At 30.9% G+C, this 18,990-nt stretch overlaps 1 non-coding gene across 1 annotated transcript; it reads right to left on the reverse strand.

Moving 5' to 3' along the window:
- Positions 1 to 4,682: 4,682 nt before the first annotated feature.
- TRNAV-GAC (transfer RNA valine (anticodon GAC)) lies at positions 4,683 to 4,757 on the reverse strand. The gene has a single exon. It is a non-coding gene; the product is annotated as a tRNA-Val (tRNA).
- Positions 4,758 to 18,990: the final 14,233 nt, after the last annotated feature.

The following is an 18,990-nucleotide window of genomic DNA, read 5'->3' on the forward strand; positions in this document are numbered from 1 at the left end:
GAGTATGAGAAAAAATCCTAAGTCTGTAGATTCAATAAAAAATAAAATTTCGATCATTAGTTCACAAAAGTTCTACAAATAGCAATCCTCAACATCAAAATTGTCCAGTTAGATCGGATAATTAGTGTAAATGCGAAGTAGAAAAAAATCCTAAATTATTTCATTATAATTGTGACGATAAATGCCACAAGCATGTTAAAATATATACGAAATAAAAATATACGAGGGTCACTATTTATATTTCGGGAATTGGCAACACTGATGTCATGTGAGTCCATCTGACGGTTCCATCGTAAAGTTTGACATTTTTGACGATATACGTACTCAGAACATTTTGTCATACGGACGCTATTTGTTTATTTTATATTTAGTTGAAAGTTTCGTCTCGGCAAAAAATGGAACTGAATTGTGAACATTTTCGTGCGATGATTTTTTATGACTTTCGACGTGGATTATCACAACAAGAGTGCGTCAATCAACTTAATTTGACTTTTGGCGATGAAGCTCCATCAAAAACCACTGGTATCGCTGGTATAGTGAATTCAATCGTGGTCGTAGTTCGCTGTCCGACGAATTTCGTGAAGGTCGTCCAAAATCGACTGTAGTGCCAGAAAACATCGATGCTGTGCACGAAATGATTAAGCAAGATCGTCATGTAACCTATTGTGAGATTGAGGCATCCTTAAGCATTAGTTCCACCAGCATATATGCAATTTTACATGAATACTTAGCTGTGCGAAAGTTATGTTCGCGTTGGATCCCACATAATTTGACAATCGCTCAAAAAAAGGCTCGTGTCGATTGGTGCAAAGAAATGCTTAAGAAATACAATCGCGGTGCTTCAAAAGACGTTTATAAAATCGTGACAGGTGACGAATCATGGATATATTCGTATGAGCCCGAAAGTAAGCAGCAGTCGACTGTATGGGTGTTCCAAGATGAACCAAATCCAACAAAAGTTGTTTGCGCACGAAGCACTTCAAAGAAAATGGTGGCCTGTTTCTTCGGAAAAACTGGTCATATTGCAACAGTGCCTCTAGAGGATCGTAGAACGGTAAATTCTGAGTGGTACACAACCATCTGTTTGCCAGAAATCTTCGGTGAAATAAGGAAAACAAACAAGAGACGTCGGATTGTTCTTCATCATGACAATGCGAGCTCTCACACATCGGCTCAAACAAGAAACTATTTGAGCACTCAAAACATCGAATTGATGGGTCATCCGCCGTACAGCCCTGATTTGGCACCCAATGATTTCTTTTTGTTCCCATCCGTGAAGAATAAACTGCGTGGTCAACGATTTTCATCGCCCGAAGAAGCTATTGAAGCGTTCAAAAATCATGTTTTGGAGATACCTCATTCGGAATGGAATAAATGCTTTGAAAATTGATTTAAGCGCATGCAAAAGTGTATCGATCATCGTGGCGAGTACTTTGAAAAACAATAAAAATATATTCGCAGTTTAACTATTTGTTTTTGTTCCTATTCCCGAAATATAAATAGTGACCCTCGTATTACAAGCGACGAGTGTTGAGTATATCGCGACCGGTGACACAAATCAATAAATAAACAAATAAGAGACTAACATGACGAAGGTAAATTTCGATTTCCGTACATAATAAAAAGCGAGAGTACTTCAGAATAATAGATAGTCTAATCACCTAAAAATAAAAATAAGGTCGTAGAATGATCGAGAGAAGCGAGACAATGCGCGGCCTCGAAGAGGCAGATAGAATTTGACTCGCATTCGCGATACACGGTTTTTCTCGGTAGAGAGTAAAAAGTTTGTATTCTTTGTGACTCGAATAAATGCAGTGAAATACAATATACTTTGCACCCTAAATTATTATTCCGGATATCCTCTCCTGATTCGCGATAGTGGCGAAACATTAATTATCGAACAAGCACGCTTGGAAGTCGTCGATTGACCGTTTGGAAGTCGAGCGATAAAAAAGAAGCGAAACTGGTGCCAAAGTAGAAATTAGCTGAATGGAAGTTTCTCGATATCGAAGAAAGTCGTCTCTATGATCTCTAAAATTGCTGGTTAGAAGTAAGTGATGAAATTTAATGATTATATCATAATAAAAACTACTCTCAACACTTTAAACACATCTTTCCCCAAACAATCTTTTTGAAAACCGTTGCCACGATATTTCAAAAACTTTTCAACTGATTGATTTGTTTGGCGGGAATATTTTTGATACTATTCTCTCTTGTCTGAACTAGATATATTCAAATCTATTTATTTAAAAAATTCTTTTTATAAATTAAAATCACAAAAATTTGTTAAAAAACGATACTTTACTCTGAGTGATTGCCATTTTTTACAATTTATATTAAAATTTGTATTAATTTAGAATTGGTAATCGCTCACGTCTCACATTATTCTGTGCAGCGTTTATATTCAAACGATGTTCAGTTTATAATGACATAGCAATAATAAAAATATTTTATTTATAATTATATTATTATATTTTTAAATAAAACTTATTATTTTAGTGTTTATTTAAAAATAATTTATTTTATAGTAAAAAAAATGTATTGAAAAGTGGCTTATCGAACAGAAAATATGCAGTGTTAAGGAGTAGAGCAGTGCCAACTGCTAAACTTTCTCATGAAGAGAATATTAATTGTTTTAAATAATTAATATAACTGTTTTTTTAATAAAATAAAATATATTTAAAACACTTAAAACTATTTTTTTTATTACAGAAACCCCTGTCGTACTATTAAAAAACCTGTTGCGTTCTTACAAACAAATAATAGTATCTTATGTGAGAAGTACGGAAAATAACGAATTACATCGCGCGTAAAGTTGCCGCATGAGCCGAAGGCTTATGATGCATTTACACGAGTACGAGTGTGAATGCATCATAAGCTAAGGCGAATGCGGCAACTTTACGTGCGATGTATTTGTTGTTCTCCGCACATGCTACATACAATATTTTTTGTATTACACGTGCAGGTAAAGTGGCACTTTGTGTGCGTGTTTTTTGTGCGGAAAGCGGCCGATTTCCCACGCCGCCATCTAGCGGCAACGCAGGTGAGTGAATAAGCCGCATTCAAAGCGGCTATTTCCTGCACCGTGCCGTCGCAAGATGGCGGCGTGCGATCGGCCACCTCGCGCACAGAAAACGCGTATAAAGCCACTTTGCCTGCACTTGTAATACAAAATAGTATATGTATCACGTGCAGATTGATAATTGTTCACTCGTGTGGGATGGTCGCACTCGCCTTCGGCTCGTGCGTCTATCCCCCACACTCGTGACCAATTGTCAACTTTCCGCACTTGTAACACAATATACTATTGTAATGCCTATCGCGAAAGTTCAATTTGAGATGTTTTTACTCATGTATTTATCTTTTGATTTTTTTGATAATAAAGTCTTCGTGGCAGATTCAGCTGCTTCTATAAGTTCTAACGGCGTGGACGGTCTTGAATACTCGTTTCTTTTATCCATTTAATCCTTCTTGAATAGTGAAGATTATAACAAATTGACGTTTTGTCTCGCGTAAATTTCGTTACGTTCAAGTTTGTTATGTCAATCGAGAAGAAAGATGATTTTTTCCGCACTAGTGCGGTAAAGTGTAACCATAGTAACACATTACCGCACTAGTGCGGTAAAGTAAAAAAAATGATTTTCTCGCATTAGTATGATAAAGTAAGGCATATATTGAATCGTTGAGAAATAAGCCATTTTCCGCACGCTAAACAGCAATCAAAAATGGAACTTTTGCAACAGGTATTGCAAAAACAATTTTAAGCAATTCTTTTTCATAATTTATTTTTAATAATGTTTAAGTCTAAACCAAAGATCCATAAAGAAAATTGTCTTTAAAATTATTTATCGAAAAACTATTTCTCATGTCAAATACTAATTTTATTCTCTTGACAAATCAATAAAAATGAATTATTAAATTATTTTCTTCAAATAAACTACAGGAAATATTAGTATAACCTATATAAAGAAAATGTCTTAGTTAAAAAAGAAATTATTTATTAATATTTAAAAGTTATATGCATTAAATCAGATGCCACAGATTTAAAAATTTATTAGTATCTCACAAAAACAAGTTTAGGATTAAAGATTAAAAATTACTAAAGTTAATTAATGTTTTTGTGAAACATCCTGTGTGTCAATTTTGTGTTTAAATTTAAGTAAATTTTAATAATAAACTTAAAAAGAAAATTGATTATATTAGTTTTTATTTATTTATTTCTACTGTAAGCATTTAACGTGAGATAACTATTCATATTTATGTTTTCACAATCAATAAATAAATTATTTTGTTTTTCGCATAAAGGCTTTTTACTAATATTAGTACATTTATTTTTAATACATTCTACTATTTTAAAGCTATAATTTGTAATAATATTTCTATAAAAAGAAAAACGTACAGATTAAAAATTTTGACAATATTATTTAATATTTTAAACAATTAAGATTCAATAAACAGGCTCTGTAATATAAATATAAATCTAAATCGTAAGAAGGCATAAAGAGCCAAACGCGCGGATGTTGCTATGGAAACAAATCGTGCACAAGGCACATATTACTCTTGGTGTATTAACCAAGACTTTGAAAATTGAAATAATCCCTTACTTCAGATTTCATTTCAAAAACCCCTTGACCCCCTACCGAAATAAATAAATAAATGGGAGAGAAAAATATAGATCCGAAAGTCGCTGAATCGGGAATCGAACCCGAGACCTTTCGCTTGTCGGGCGACTGCTCTTCCAACTGAGCTATTCAGACCCTTTGATTCTATACCTTTCTCTGCTTATATATACTCTATATAATGCCTATTCGCCGACGTGTGTATAAACAACTAAGATTCCCGATTCAGCGACTTTTGGATCTATATTTTTCTCTCGCATTTATTTATTTATTTCCGTAGGGGGGTCAAAGGGTTTTTGAAATAAAATCTCAAGTAAGAGATTATTTCAATTTTCAAAGTCTTGGTTAGTACACCAAGAGTAATATGTGCCTTGTGCACGATTTGTTTCCATAGCAACATCCGCGTTTGGCTCTTCATGCCTTCTTACGATTTAGATTTATATTAATATTTTAATTTGCTAATATTATTAAAGAGATCGTGTAAAGAGCATATATGTCATTCATTTATCGAATGTAAAATATATTAATGTAAATAGTCTCCACTTTAAATAATTAATTAAATAATAAATTGATAAAAACTAAATAAATTTATTGACTAAATGTAAAGCTTTAGATATTAAATATATTGGTAAAGAGAAACATTAATTAAGAGCTGGGCTCGGTAATTAGTATGCTGATTGGTTTGTTATATATATTATTTAATTTTTTGTACGTTTTGATCTTTATTTTAAACCGTGTTCAGCAACTATCAAGATAAATATGTCATACTAACTTTAAGCCCACGCTACGCGCGGAAATATTATACATCAAACTTTTTATATAAATTTTATATAATCTTATTTAAAGTAATAATTATATATAAAATTTATATAAAGAATTTCTATATATAAATATTCTATATTAAATATATAAATAATTCTATATTTAATTCTGACATGTATCGAATATTCTGCTTGTGCGAATTTCTTTTTTTTTTTACATGTAAGTAAGGGATTTGTTCTCTTTATTTGAGAATTTTAGAGCCAACAAGTAATTAATGTTACATGTCACAGCAAATTTGACGTTGCATTAATTCTATATACGATGTAACCCTAGGTTTGGGCCTATCAACTGACAATAAGACAGAAGGACACACCCAAACATAATGTCATTATATACACGACGGAATATTTTGAGGGCGGGAATCTTTTAATTTTTTTTGTCTCTACTTTTACTTACAATATATTCTGAAAAATTTTTTATTTTATAACTTAATACTGTTATCACAATGCTGACTTATTTTTTGTAATTTTGCTTTTCTTATACTCTTTGTCGATGACCTAAATTGGTTTTTTGTCAATTTTTCGCGCTGAGGATGATCAAAAAAAGTGGACCGAAATGTTCGCGATAAACGTATTAGTAATAAAAAAACTCTTGCAATCTAAAATCTTCGCTTTGCTCTGAAAGTTTACCTGTTTTCCTTTCTTAATTTTTTTAAAACAAGAGCAATCACTTTACCATTTGATTTTTTCTATACATAAAATTTATATACAAAATTTATATAAAAATACATCAAATTTATAAAAAGATAAATTTTTATACTATTTAATTATCCATTACAAGGATCGCCACCTCTGAATTTTTATAAAAATGATAATAAATAAAAATGTATTATTTCACTTGTATGCCAAATTGGAGCGCTGCAAGTCAAATAGTTCTTGAGATATTCAAATAAAAAAATGTAGGTGGACACATATATACATACACACACAGGCACTTTTCAAAAATGTTATTTATCAATGTTTTGGAACTAAACACATTGGCATAGAAATCTGGAAAGAAAATTTTTTTACGAAAACAAAGCTTCCTCCATAATAAAAAAATTTTAATTAAAGAAACCACATCATTGCCATCCCCCAAAAATTTGAAAAATTGTGGTATTAATTTCGAGAAAATCGGTCCATAAATAAATAAGTAGTTCGCAGTCATACAGACAGACAGTACTTATATGTATATATAATATGTACTAGCTTTAAGTCCATGCTATACGTGGAAGTATATTACATTTTTTTTTGCAATATACAGAAAATGGACCCATGTTTCGCATAGTCACACTTATGCCAATAGCGAAATTAAATTGTGGCAATGTGCAAGTTAAACTTTCACTATACTGAGGGCGCCATAATTGAAAAATCATCCTAATTAGTGAAATAATATGGAAAGGAAGCAATATGCAAGTTCCCAATTTGCACACTTTTCACATAAAATATTTTTCAAAATATCTCGTATATATATGTGTGTATGTATGTATACAGGGTATTTCAGGAGGAAAGGTACATACTTTAGGAGGTTGTAGTATGGACCATTTTGAGTAAAAAAGTTCATAATAACATGTGTCCAATTTTTAGTAGTTGTGAAGTTACAGCCGTTTGACGTTTGAAGTAAGCTGTATTATACATGGATGCACGTGTTTTGCACAATGCCGCAAATCTTTACACATACTGAATTTGTCGATATGATATTTGTGTACGGTTTTTGTAATGGAAGTGCTCATGCTGTTTGTGAAGAGTATCGTAGATGGTTTCCCGATTGCAGAGTACCGGATTCAAGAGTGTTTACACGTGTTTTCAATTTGACTGATTGTGAATCACGAATTTCATCAGTAAGTTTTTCATGTAGTTTTCATTAATTATTTAAGTTTTTTGCAAAAATAAGTCATTTTTATATTCTTGTTCAATTGCAAATTTTGTTGATGTTTAACATTCAAACAGCTGTAACTCCATACCTATTGAAAATTGGACACATGTTAATATAAACTTTTTTACTCAAAATGGTTCATACTATAACCTCCTAAAGTATGCACCTTTCCTCCTAAAACACTCTGTATATGTACTCACTCTCCTATGTTTCATAAAATTTGAAAATTACATTTTTTGAAAAATTCAAAATTTATAAAAAATAAACCCTTTCATCGATCCTTATTAAATTCGATATCAAAATATTAAATATCCTTTAATGATACTTTATTTATGTAAACAAAATTTAGCTCAATATCTCAAAATTTGTAAAAATTAAAAAATGCACACTTTTAAAATTCTAAATTTTATAAAAATGAATCCTTTTACCGATTCTCGCCAAACTCAATATCAACAATCCTTTAATGATAGTTTATTTACATAAGAAAATTTATCTCGATATCTTAGAATTTACAAAAGTTAAAGCAACTAATAATATTTTACATTTTATCAAAAAATTGTTAATTTCAAACCTTTATAACTCAAAAAGTACTTACTGAAAAAATGTTTTGTTATAGTGTTTTGGAAAGCTCTCAAGATAAGCTACAAGAAGGTGTAATAAAAAATTGAAGGTTCCGTTTAAAAAAATAAAATTGACCTTGAAATGATTCTAAATTTGACCCCTAGATCAAAGTCAAGGTCATCATCAAGTGCCTTATTTTGAGTCCTACAATTTTTGTTTAACATTTTTTGATACGACCACTATTTTTGGAGATAATTGGCCATTGCCGGACTTTTGAATCACTCTGTTTATGTAATATAATCCTTTTTTAATTGAAAATGAATATCCGATGTCTGAAAATATCTGTTTAATTGATATTTGCGCTAAAAAAGTTCATGTGCTATTTGGATATATGTATTGTACATATACATAGATTGTACTAATTATGTACATAATATATAGACTTTAAATCTTCTATGTACATTATTTCGGTTACATTTATAGATATATAATTATAATTATAATTATAACATATATAAATATTATATTCTTTAGATATACATATATTATATCAATAATCCAATGTGAATCAATTGTATCAAGCAAGAATAGAATTATTCACCTATATACATTGTATATTCTAGCAATTGTATATTGTATATTCTAACAAAATAAGTATTATATATTTTAATATTTCGTAAAATTGATTATGTTACAAATTTTTATATACAATTTTAATTTTAAAATGTTTTGCTCTTATATCATCTTATCATTAATATTAATATGATTAAAATAATAATATATATATATTTTTTAAATTGATAATATTCATATATAATTTACTTTGTGTTATTTTAATTAATAACATTATTTTGGTCATTAATTAGCAAAATATTTCCATAATTATAAAATTATACATGAAAAATTTATTTAAGTTTGAATCAGTCAGCTTAAATATTTTGTACTAAATCATTACATATTATTTATTTACAGTATCAGTATTTAACAATAGATTCACTTACTCATTGTCAGCAAAATTGGAATAATAAAAAAGAATCATGATAGTATATAATTATTGATCTATAATTCTAAATCTAAAGTTATAGAAATGCTACTACGAGTACTAGAAAACAATAATGAAACAGAAGAATTAATAATATTAACCTTTATCACGTTGATGGTACGTAAAATATTACATCGAGAGTGAGAAAACAACAAGTTAGAAAGCCTAATAAGCACCTATTTCTTTATGTATTGTATATTTATTTATTATTAATCGTTATTATTATTCTTTTTCATACAATTTTGAATTGCACATATAATCTTTAATAATTCTAATTTAATTTTTAATAATTTAGAGATATGTATATATATATATATATATATATATATATACTTTTTATATGTTTATATATGCATATATGTACCTATACATATGTACATATCTCTAAATTATATATATATATATATATATATATATATACAATATATATAATTTAGAGATATGTACATATGTATAGGTACATATATGCATATATAAACATATAAAAAGTAGGCACCTGCTATTCTCGTTGAGTTATTGCTTTCTGCCACAAGAAGCTAAAAAGCATTGTCGGCATGTTGGACAGAGCGATACATATTCAGCTTTGATCACTATCGATGTTGGGTGCAGCATTAGCGCAGTAGAGGGACAAGGCTAGCACGCGATTGTCGCTTCTTGTCTGACATTATCTTTCAACAGTCATATCCGTATACGTAGCATATTGGTTTTGTACCTATACGAACGTTACATGCATACAAAATGCAAGAGAAACAAAGACAGAGCGATAATCTCTCCTTGTCAAACTGTCAGTATGTTACCACAGAAATTTCCCCATGAGCTGTTCCTTAGATATAGATCTAGTGAGATCCGCAGTTTTCATATTGTAGCTTCGGAGAAGTTATATTGCTTCGTGGAAAAAAAACTTTGTGTGTGTGTGTGTATGCGCTATATAGTCTTCATATATATATACTACTTAAGTTAAAAAATTAGATTTTTCATTTTGGATTAAAAAATTTTAATAAATAATATTTATTAAATATAAATATAAATCTAAAGTGTATAAACAAGCAATAAAAGCCAAATCGCGGATGACAGTGCGTTATCCCAACGAAACTAAAATTTTTTCGTTAGAATTAAATACCTGTACACAAGGCACCAAATTTTACTTGGTCACGGCCAAGACTTAAAATAGGAATAATCTCTATACATGAGATTTAATTCCATACATCCTCTCTTCCCCCCTAAGGAAATAAATGTGAGAGAAAAATATAGATCCGAAAGTCGCTGAATCGGGAATCGAACCCGAGACCTTTCGCTTGCCGGGCGACTACTCTTTCAATTTTATAATATAAATATAAAATTATTTTAAATCCACCTATCGGGCTATAAGAACACCACTTGGTATATCGAGAAAGACTTCGTTTATCTACATTTTTGACTGCCAACGGCTTCGTTTGTTTACATCGTTTTACCGATAGCTTTCATTGCCGATATTTCTGATTACGTACAGAACGTTTGCCTGCAAGCGCACATTTAATCATTTAAAATACAAACGCACATTTGCATATGACGTTATTGCTCATACGGATTGTGCACATGATTTTATTGTGCACATATACATGACATTATATTACGCACATATAAATTACACACATAAAATAAATAAAAAATCATATTAAATAATCGCATTAAATATTTTTCTCTTAAGTACTTTTTAAATTATAAGGTTTGGAGATAACAATTCTTTTGACATATAATATATAAAACATCTTGTAAAATATTCAGTTTTCGATAATCTTATTTTAATACATTATGCACGGAATAATGAAACCAATCAATTGGTGTAAAAAAACATAATTATTGCTTTTAAGATAAAATACGCAGCTGCATGTTGCAAACTTCATAGTTTTTTTTAAACAATTATCTGTTTTTTTTTTTTACATCCATTGATTGGTGTCATTATTTCGTGCATAAAAGTATTAAGGTAAGATTACCGAAAACTGAATCCTAAAAAAATCATAAAAATGAAAAGGTCAGGCCATGTTCAAAAGAAGGTACTCAAAAATTTAAACGATCTAATAATAAATTATCACGAAAAGTAACTGATATGTTATTCAAGGTGCCAGTTCAAAGTGAACATACGTAAAGTGTATATTATCTAAATTTAGTAATAATATATTACCATGAAAAGTAACTGTGATATTTTATTCAAGGTGCAAGTTCACATTGAATATACATACATATAAGTAAAACTGATTACAATTTGATTCTAGAAAATAAGTGCGATATGTTATTCTTAGTGCACAAAATATAATAGTCGTTTATAGAGATTTGATTTGAAATTCATACTAGCCCGTACAATGAAAAATAATTGCTCGTAATTCCAGAGTACCAATTTGTTAATGACTCAGAAAAATAACATGGCGGCCTGCTCTCAAAAAACTATGATGTTTCTCGATGTCCATTTAGAAATAATGTCAAAGCTCTTACAGAATAATTACTACAACATTTGAGATACGAAATGTATTACATTAGAAGAAGATTAGATTAGAATAAGGATTCAACGTATTTTTAAAAGCTCTACACACCAACAAAGTGAATATACAAAACTATATACAAATACTTTTTCTTCTGTGTTTTTTTAAGAAAATTTTAAGCAAAAAAAAAAACCCTTTTCATTTTTAAAAACCATGTCCCTTTTTTTTTAGAGTAAAAATTAAAATTTTTTTTTTTTTATTTTTTAAGATATTTTTTTTTTTACTGAAAACTTGTTTTAATTAAAAAAAATTTTTTTTTTGTATTTCCCCACAAAAAAATTTTAAAAATTTTTTCGGATAACTTTATTTTAGTTGACCTAAAACCCTTTCATTTTTTTAATTTTTTTACTTAATTTTAATCCCCCCCGTTTACTACTTTTTATTTTTCCTTTTTTCTAAAAAAAGATTGGAGGTTTTTTTTTTTAAAAATTTTTCCCCAACTCTTTTAAAATTTTTATTAAAACCCTTTTGAAATTTTTTTTAGAGCAGGCCCCCCCTGTTATTTTTCTGAGCTTTTAAAAATTGGTACCGGGAAAATTCGAGAAAATTTTTTCTTTAAAAAGGGCTAGTATGAATTTAAACCCCAAACTCTAAAAAAGGGCCTTTTTTTTTGTCACTAAAAATAAAATCGAAATTATTTTCTAGAATCAAATTGAAAACAGTTTACTTATATGTATTTTTTTAATGTAAAATTGCCCTTTTAATAAAATACACATTTTCTTTTAAAAGGGTTTTATTTTTTTAAAAAATTTTTGAAAAATATAAAACTTTAGGGATTTTCACTTTAAAAAGGGAAACCTTAATAAAAATCAGTTTTTTTTTGGGGGAAAAATTTTTATTAGATCTTTTTTTAAATTTTTTAGTACCTTTTTTGAAAATGGCCGCCCTTTTCATTTTTATGTTTTTTTTGGGGTTACTTACTTTTAAAAATACAGTTTTATAGAGCAGTTTTTTTAAAAAAATTAAGTATTACAAATATATGTTTTTTTAAAAAATTTTATCACATAACTTTGTTAAGTAAAATTTTTATTGCAATATTTTTCCCCCAAAAATTAAAATATGGATAAAAAATTTTTTTTTATTTTGCCCCCCCCTTTTTTTTTTTCCCCTTTTTTGTTTTTTTGGGTTTCCCTTTTCCCCCCCCCCGCCCTTTTTTTTAATTAACCCGTAAAAATTTTTTTTTTTTTGGGGTTTTGTAAAAAGGGCCCCTCCCTCCCCCTTCCTTTTTTTAACCCCCCCCCCCTTTTTTTTTTTCTTTCTCCCCCGTTTTTCCCCCCATTTTTTTTTCAATTTTTTTTCCCCTTATGTTTCTTTTTTGAAATGTCATAAAACCTGGGGCAAATTAGAAACTTATTGCCCTCGTTTTAATGCAGGGGTTAAAGCAGGGGTTTTTAAAAAAGCCAGAGCAGCCGATATTTTATTTTGGGGCCCTTTTTGGCAAAATTTTTAAAAAACGCTAGAACAGTTGATGTTTTAAGTAGCGTTTCGGCAGCCTAATACAGCGCCATTTTTAATTGTTTTAAAACAAAAAGGATCCCCCCGTGCTTTTCCTTTGGGCCTTTTTCTTTTAAAACTTCCATATCCTTAGATTTTACCATTCCGATTTTTTGTCAGCTTCAAATCACGTGTATGACCAAGATTTATTTCTTCAAAACCCCCCTGAAATATAGCGTTATTAGCTTGTAATTTTTTTTTTAAAAATGATATTTCCCCCTTTTGGGACCCCGGCCCCGTTAATTCCCCAATTTTTTAAAAATTTTTTTAGAAGCAACCCTTTTTAAAAAAATATTTAAATTGAGGGGTAAAATTCTACGAAAAAATAAAGTTGATTCGATTACGGTTTTCCTTTTTCCAAAAAAGGTGGCCCCCCTTTAAAAGTTTTAAAAAACCGGTTTTTTGTTTCCCCTTTATTTAAAAAATTTAAAAATTAAAAAAACTTTGTTTTAGTGAACCCTTTTTTTTTTTTTTTCCTTTTTAAGCCCCAAAGTATAGGTAATATTAACAAACTACTGCTTTCCAACTTTTTTACATTGTAATAAAAATTTACTTTTGGGAACCTTGTTACGTGCTTTAAAAATTTGAGTTTTTTTAAAAAATCATTGGGGGTCGGAATACGTGACCCCTTTGACCGTAAAAAATTTTCCAAAAAAAATTTTTTGGGTTTTTGTTTTCGGGGAAGCGTTTTTTCCACAGATCTTCTAAACCCCCTTTAATGTTTTTAAATTTTTGGTTTTCCATACGCGCAGATTCAAAAGTCAATGCCCCTTGATGCTTTTTTTTTTAGTATTTGTTGGGGCCAATACGTAAAGGGGGTGAAAAGCACATTGAATATTAATTAGCCCCAACCCCAAAAAACACGTTTTTGGGGAAAAGGGCCCTATATTTTTTCCCACCCCAAAAATACTTTTTTGGGTTTCCTCCCCAAAAATAATTTTTCCATCATCAATGATAAAATTGGGTTTTCCCATGGGGGAAAAGTACATTTTCACAACCCTTTTTTTCGGGGGGGGTTGATTTGTGGAAAATTTAATTTTTAAAATAGATCTCAGTCGATTTATTCTACAATGGGGCCCGAGTTTGCTTTAAAGATGCGGGGGTTTAAAAAATTTTCAAAAAAAAGGCCCCCCTTCCAATTTTTTTTTTCGTGAAAAACCTACATAGGCTTGACCCCCCCCCTTTAAAAAAGTCGTTCCTAAAAACCCCCATTGCATTGTTACATGTAATTTTCCTTGATTTTAAATAACCCCACATTTTTTTAATTTTTTCTAAAGTTTAAAACCATGCTGACTTTTTCGTATTTTTGGTGTAGTTTCCCCCCTGAAAAAAAAGGTAGTTGAAAATTCATGGATTTTCAAGCCCCCATTTTTAATTTCTGCGTACCCGGGGGAGCAGATAGGGGAGTTTTTTTTTCCAATTAAAATTTGACCCCCTTTTAAAAAACGTTTTTTTAAAAAAAATTTTTCCCTTTTCCACCCTCGCCCCCCCCCACAGTCCCCGAATCGGGGTTTTTTTTCTTAAAAAATTGGCTTTTCTCCTTTTAAAAAACCTTTTTTTGGGGCTTTGTTAAATTTTTGGAAAAACTTTTTCGAAAATTTTAATGGGGTTTTGTCAATTTTTCCCAAAATTTCCAGATTTTTCATCGCTTTTGTCAGTTCTACGGATTACCCCCCGTTTTTTTTGCATGGATTTGTTTCTGTCTGCTTTTTTTAAAACATTTTCGCCTTTTTCGTTAAAAAAAACAACGTTCTCAAAAGCTTTCTTTATTTTTCGAGTTTTTGTGAATTTTTTTTCCCCTTTGTTAAAAAAGACTTTGAATTCTTAAAGGCATCCGTGTAATTTCCCAAGGGACCTTTGATTTTTTCCCCCAAACTCTCCATGGTTTGAATAGAAAAAACCCCCGAAAGGGAAAAGATTTTTTCGGGCCCCGGTTTTTAAAATTAAAAACGATAAGGGTTAATTAAATAACCCTTTTTTTTTTTTTTAAAAAAACCCCCCTCCCAAATTTTTAAAACTTGACTTGGGGCATTATTTGACATCGTTTCGAAATTTTTCCCCAAAAATTTGGAAAATTTTACAAATTCAAGATTTTTTAATTCCGAGGTCAAAATTTTGGAAAATTTTAACATCGATGAGTGACGAACATAAATATTTTTTAAATTTTTTATCAAGAGCTTAATTTTTATTAATTTTTTTTAATTTTCTATTTCCCCTAAAATTAAAAACCACCCCTTTGACCAGGGTATCTTTTTCCCCTACCGTACAAGGTTTTCCCAATAGTGTATCCGCACTTTAAGCACCCCCCTTTCTTTTTTTTTAAGAACCCCCTAGCAAAATTCCACAGTTCGATCCCGGGGGCTTTTCCCAATCTATCACTTAAAAATCTGTAAAATTCTTTTTTCCATTTGGGGGTGTATTTGTTAAAATGATTTAAAAACTCTGATTTTTTTTTTAAAAATTTTTTTCCATATTTCCCTTCCCGGGGGAATTTTTAGCGGATTAAATCATTTATAAACCCTTTTTCCGGCTCCTTGCGAGGAAATCGTAAAATCTCTCTTTTTGCGAAAATTTTTTTTTCCGAATCGAAGTGATAACGTCTCTTAAAACGAAATTCTCGTAATGGCCGAGGAAAAAAAGAACCCCAAAATTTTTTTTTTATATTAATTTTTTTTTTTTTTTTGTACGCATGCAATACGAGTTGTTATGATTCTGGGGCCAAATTTTTTCCGTACGTACAAAATTGGGGGAAAAATTTTTTTCTGGAATTTACACGTTTTGTTTTTTTTAAAAAACTAGGCAACTTCTTCATCCGGCATTTTTTAATACTGGAGCATCTTTTTTCCCAAAAAACCCCAAGCTGTGCTGGATACTTCTTTGATATTCCCTTTTCCAGAATAAAAATAACCTTTTTCCATAGGATTATCGGAAAAACAAAAAATCAATTGGGGTTTAATTTTTTTCACATGAACCCGAAGTACTTTTGGATCGGATGGCATTTTTTTTTTGTTTTTCCCCAATTTTTTTCGGGATTATATCTCGTAAAATTCCACCCAAAACGGAAAACCTTTCCATTTCCCCGGACTCAAAGAAAAAAAATTGTGGGGCCCTAATTTTAAAGTCATCATTTTAAAAATTTTGGACGGTTTGGGGGGGCCCCCAAAATTTTTTCCGATTTTTTCCCCAATTTTTTTGAAATACTCCTTAAATTTTTATTCTAATTCGTAAAACCCTTTAATTCGTTCAAGTATCAAAACCGCAGTGTTTCTCTCGTGGGTTTTAACCCCCCTCGTAAAAGATACCACTTTTCAACTGTTTTTGGAGTTGCATATTTTGAAGGAAGAAAAAAATCCCCCAGATTCCAAAACCTTTAAAATTTTTAGTTTCGACATCAAAAGTGTTCCCCAAAAAAAAAATTCCGGGGAATTTTAAAATTTTTAAAATTTTCCGGTTCCCCCTTTACACATTTTGGATATAAATCAGGGAAACACATGACAAACCCCCATATTTATAAAAATTATCCATTGGAAAATCTTTAAAATTTTACCATTGATAAAGTTCAATCAGATTCGGTTTTTGGGGTTTTTTTCGCGTGTAAAGGGTATATTTTTAAATGATCGTTAAATCCGAATGGTTTTTGATTTGGGGGGGGGAAAAAAACCCCGTTTTAAAACGGTTTTTTTTATCTTTTTTTGTTTTGCTGTACATTGTTTTCAAATTCCCCAAGCTGGGGAAATTCCCCCAAACCCCCTCCCCTTTTTTTCGGCATTGTCCTTTTCCTTTTCCCCAAAAGACAATTCCCCTATTCTGTTTCCTGCCAAAAATTTTCCTTTAATAGTAAGAATGACCCCCGGAAGACGAATTTTGGGGGATTTTGGTTTTTTTTTTCAACCCTTTTTAAAAACCCCTTTACATTTTATTAAATCTACTAAATTTTTTCCCAAACCCTTTGTTTTTTGGGTATACCCTGAACGAGAATGTGAACTCGTGATAAAAATTTAAAAGGATTTTCCCCGGAGGACAAAACCACCCAAAAGTTTTTTGAAAAGGGGAGAGGCAAATAAAAATTTTTCCCCCCCTTTTCCTTTTTAAAAAAAGTTCGATTTATAAGTTTTTTTTTTTAAAAAAGTGCTATTTTTTAAATTTTTTTAAAAAATTTTTTTTTTCTTTTAAGTCCCTTTAAAAGAAAAAAATGCATTACGAAAAGGATGTTTTGACTCAAATGCCATTACTTGAAAAAATACTTTTTTTTGTTTTTAAAAAATTGGAACTCGGGGAATTCGAGTAATTTTTTTTTTGTACAACTGGGTTTTAATTTTTTAGGACCTTTTTTTTAAAAAAGGGTTTCCCTTTTTTTATTTTTATTTTTTGAAGTAGGGGGGAGGGGAAAAAGAATGAGGGTAAGAGAAACGAGATGGGCCCCAAAAGGGGGAAAGAAACAAAAAAGGGGGTTTTAAAAAGGGATGAAAGGGGGGGAAAATGGAAAGAAAAACGAAAGAGGTGGGGGAAAAGAGGGTGAAGAGGAAAAGGGTGAAGGGGAAAAAAGGGAAAGAGGGGGTGAAAAGGGGGCCAAAAAAGGGGGAGAAAAGAAAGAGGGTGAAAGAGGACAAAAAGAGGGTTTTAAAAAAAAAAGGAAAAAAGGGGGGGTGGGGTTTTTGGGGGGGGTAAAATCGGGGGGAAAAAGGGGGCAAAAAAAGAGGGTAAAGAGGGTGGGGGAAGAAAATGAAAAAGGGGGGCGGAAAAAAAGGGGAAAGAGGCAAAATTTTTAGGTTTGAAAAAAGTGACAAAAATAACTAGGAAAAAAAAAGGGGAAAAAGGGGGCCAAAGAGGGAAAGAGGGGAAAAGGGGAAATTTTAAAGGGGGGCTCTTTTAAAAAAACTTTTTTTAAATTTACAAAGGGGTTTTAAAAGGGGGCGAAAAGAAATGTAAAAAAAGGAAAAAAGGGGAAAAAAAGGGGGCAAAAAGAAAAATGAAAAAAACAAAAAAAATTGGGTTTTAAATTTTAGGGGAAAAAAAAAATTTTTTTTTAAAAAAAGGGTTTTTTTTAAAAAAATTTTTAAAAAGCGGGAAAAGGGCCCGAAAAAATTTTAAAAGGCGAAAAAATTTTTTTAAAAACGAAAAATTTTAAAAAAATTTTAAAAGTTTTGAAAGAGGAAAGCTTTTTTTAAAAAAAAAGGGGGGGAAAAAACGGGGGGGGGGGTTTTTTTTTTGTTTTTTTTTTGGGGGGGGGAAAATTTTTTTAAAATTTTTGGGGGATTTTAGGGGGTTTTGGGGAAAAAGGGAGAAGAGTTTTTAAGCGGACAGAGAAGAAGAAGAGAAGAAAAAGAAGAAGACGACTTTTTTTTTTTAATTTTTTATGAAAAAAACGTCCCCCCTTTTACCGCTTGAAAACCCCGGGAAAAGGTTTTACCATTTTTTTTTTCGGGGGTAAAAAATTCTCGGGCTTTTCCCCCTTTTGGTGATTTAGGGGAAATTTCCCCAAAATTTTTTTTTTTTTTTAAAAATTTAAAATTTCCCCAAAAAAAAGGAAAATTTATGGGGGGATAAGGGACTTTTTGTGTTTTTTAAGGTTTTTTGGGTTTAAAAAAGGCCGGGGACACTCCCCGCGTCTCCTAAAAATAGGAGTAACCAAAAGGAATTTTGGGATGCGAATAAATATACAAACCCCGGGTTTGGTGAGCCCCTCGGGGGGAAATGAAACAAAAATGTAACTCAAAAAGTGGGGGTTTTAAAAATTTGCGGGGGCCCGTCTAAAGGGTGGGGTTTGGGGCAGGGGGTCAAATGGGGGGAAAATTTTCTATATCAGAATAACTCTATCAACAATACACATAATGGAGGAGTGGCGATCATGGTTCACAAAAACTTAAAACACCTTGTCACTAAGACAAGGGCCATTTTAGAAAGAGTCATTTACATCGTGATGAAGTTAAATCAGAGATACACCATCCAGGTAATACAGGTCTATGCGCCGACCACCACAGCGGAAGATGAGGAAATAGAGTAGCTATACGAGGATGTGAGTACAGCAAGAAGAGCGGGAAAAGCGACATTTACGGTGGTTATAGAAGACTTTAATGCTAAG

Source organism: Nylanderia fulva, unplaced genomic scaffold (assembly GCF_048542155.1).
Source record: "Nylanderia fulva isolate GAGA-0341 unplaced genomic scaffold, ASM4854215v1 Scaffold369, whole genome shotgun sequence".
Classification (NCBI taxonomy): Eukaryota; Metazoa; Arthropoda; class Insecta; order Hymenoptera; family Formicidae; genus Nylanderia; species Nylanderia fulva.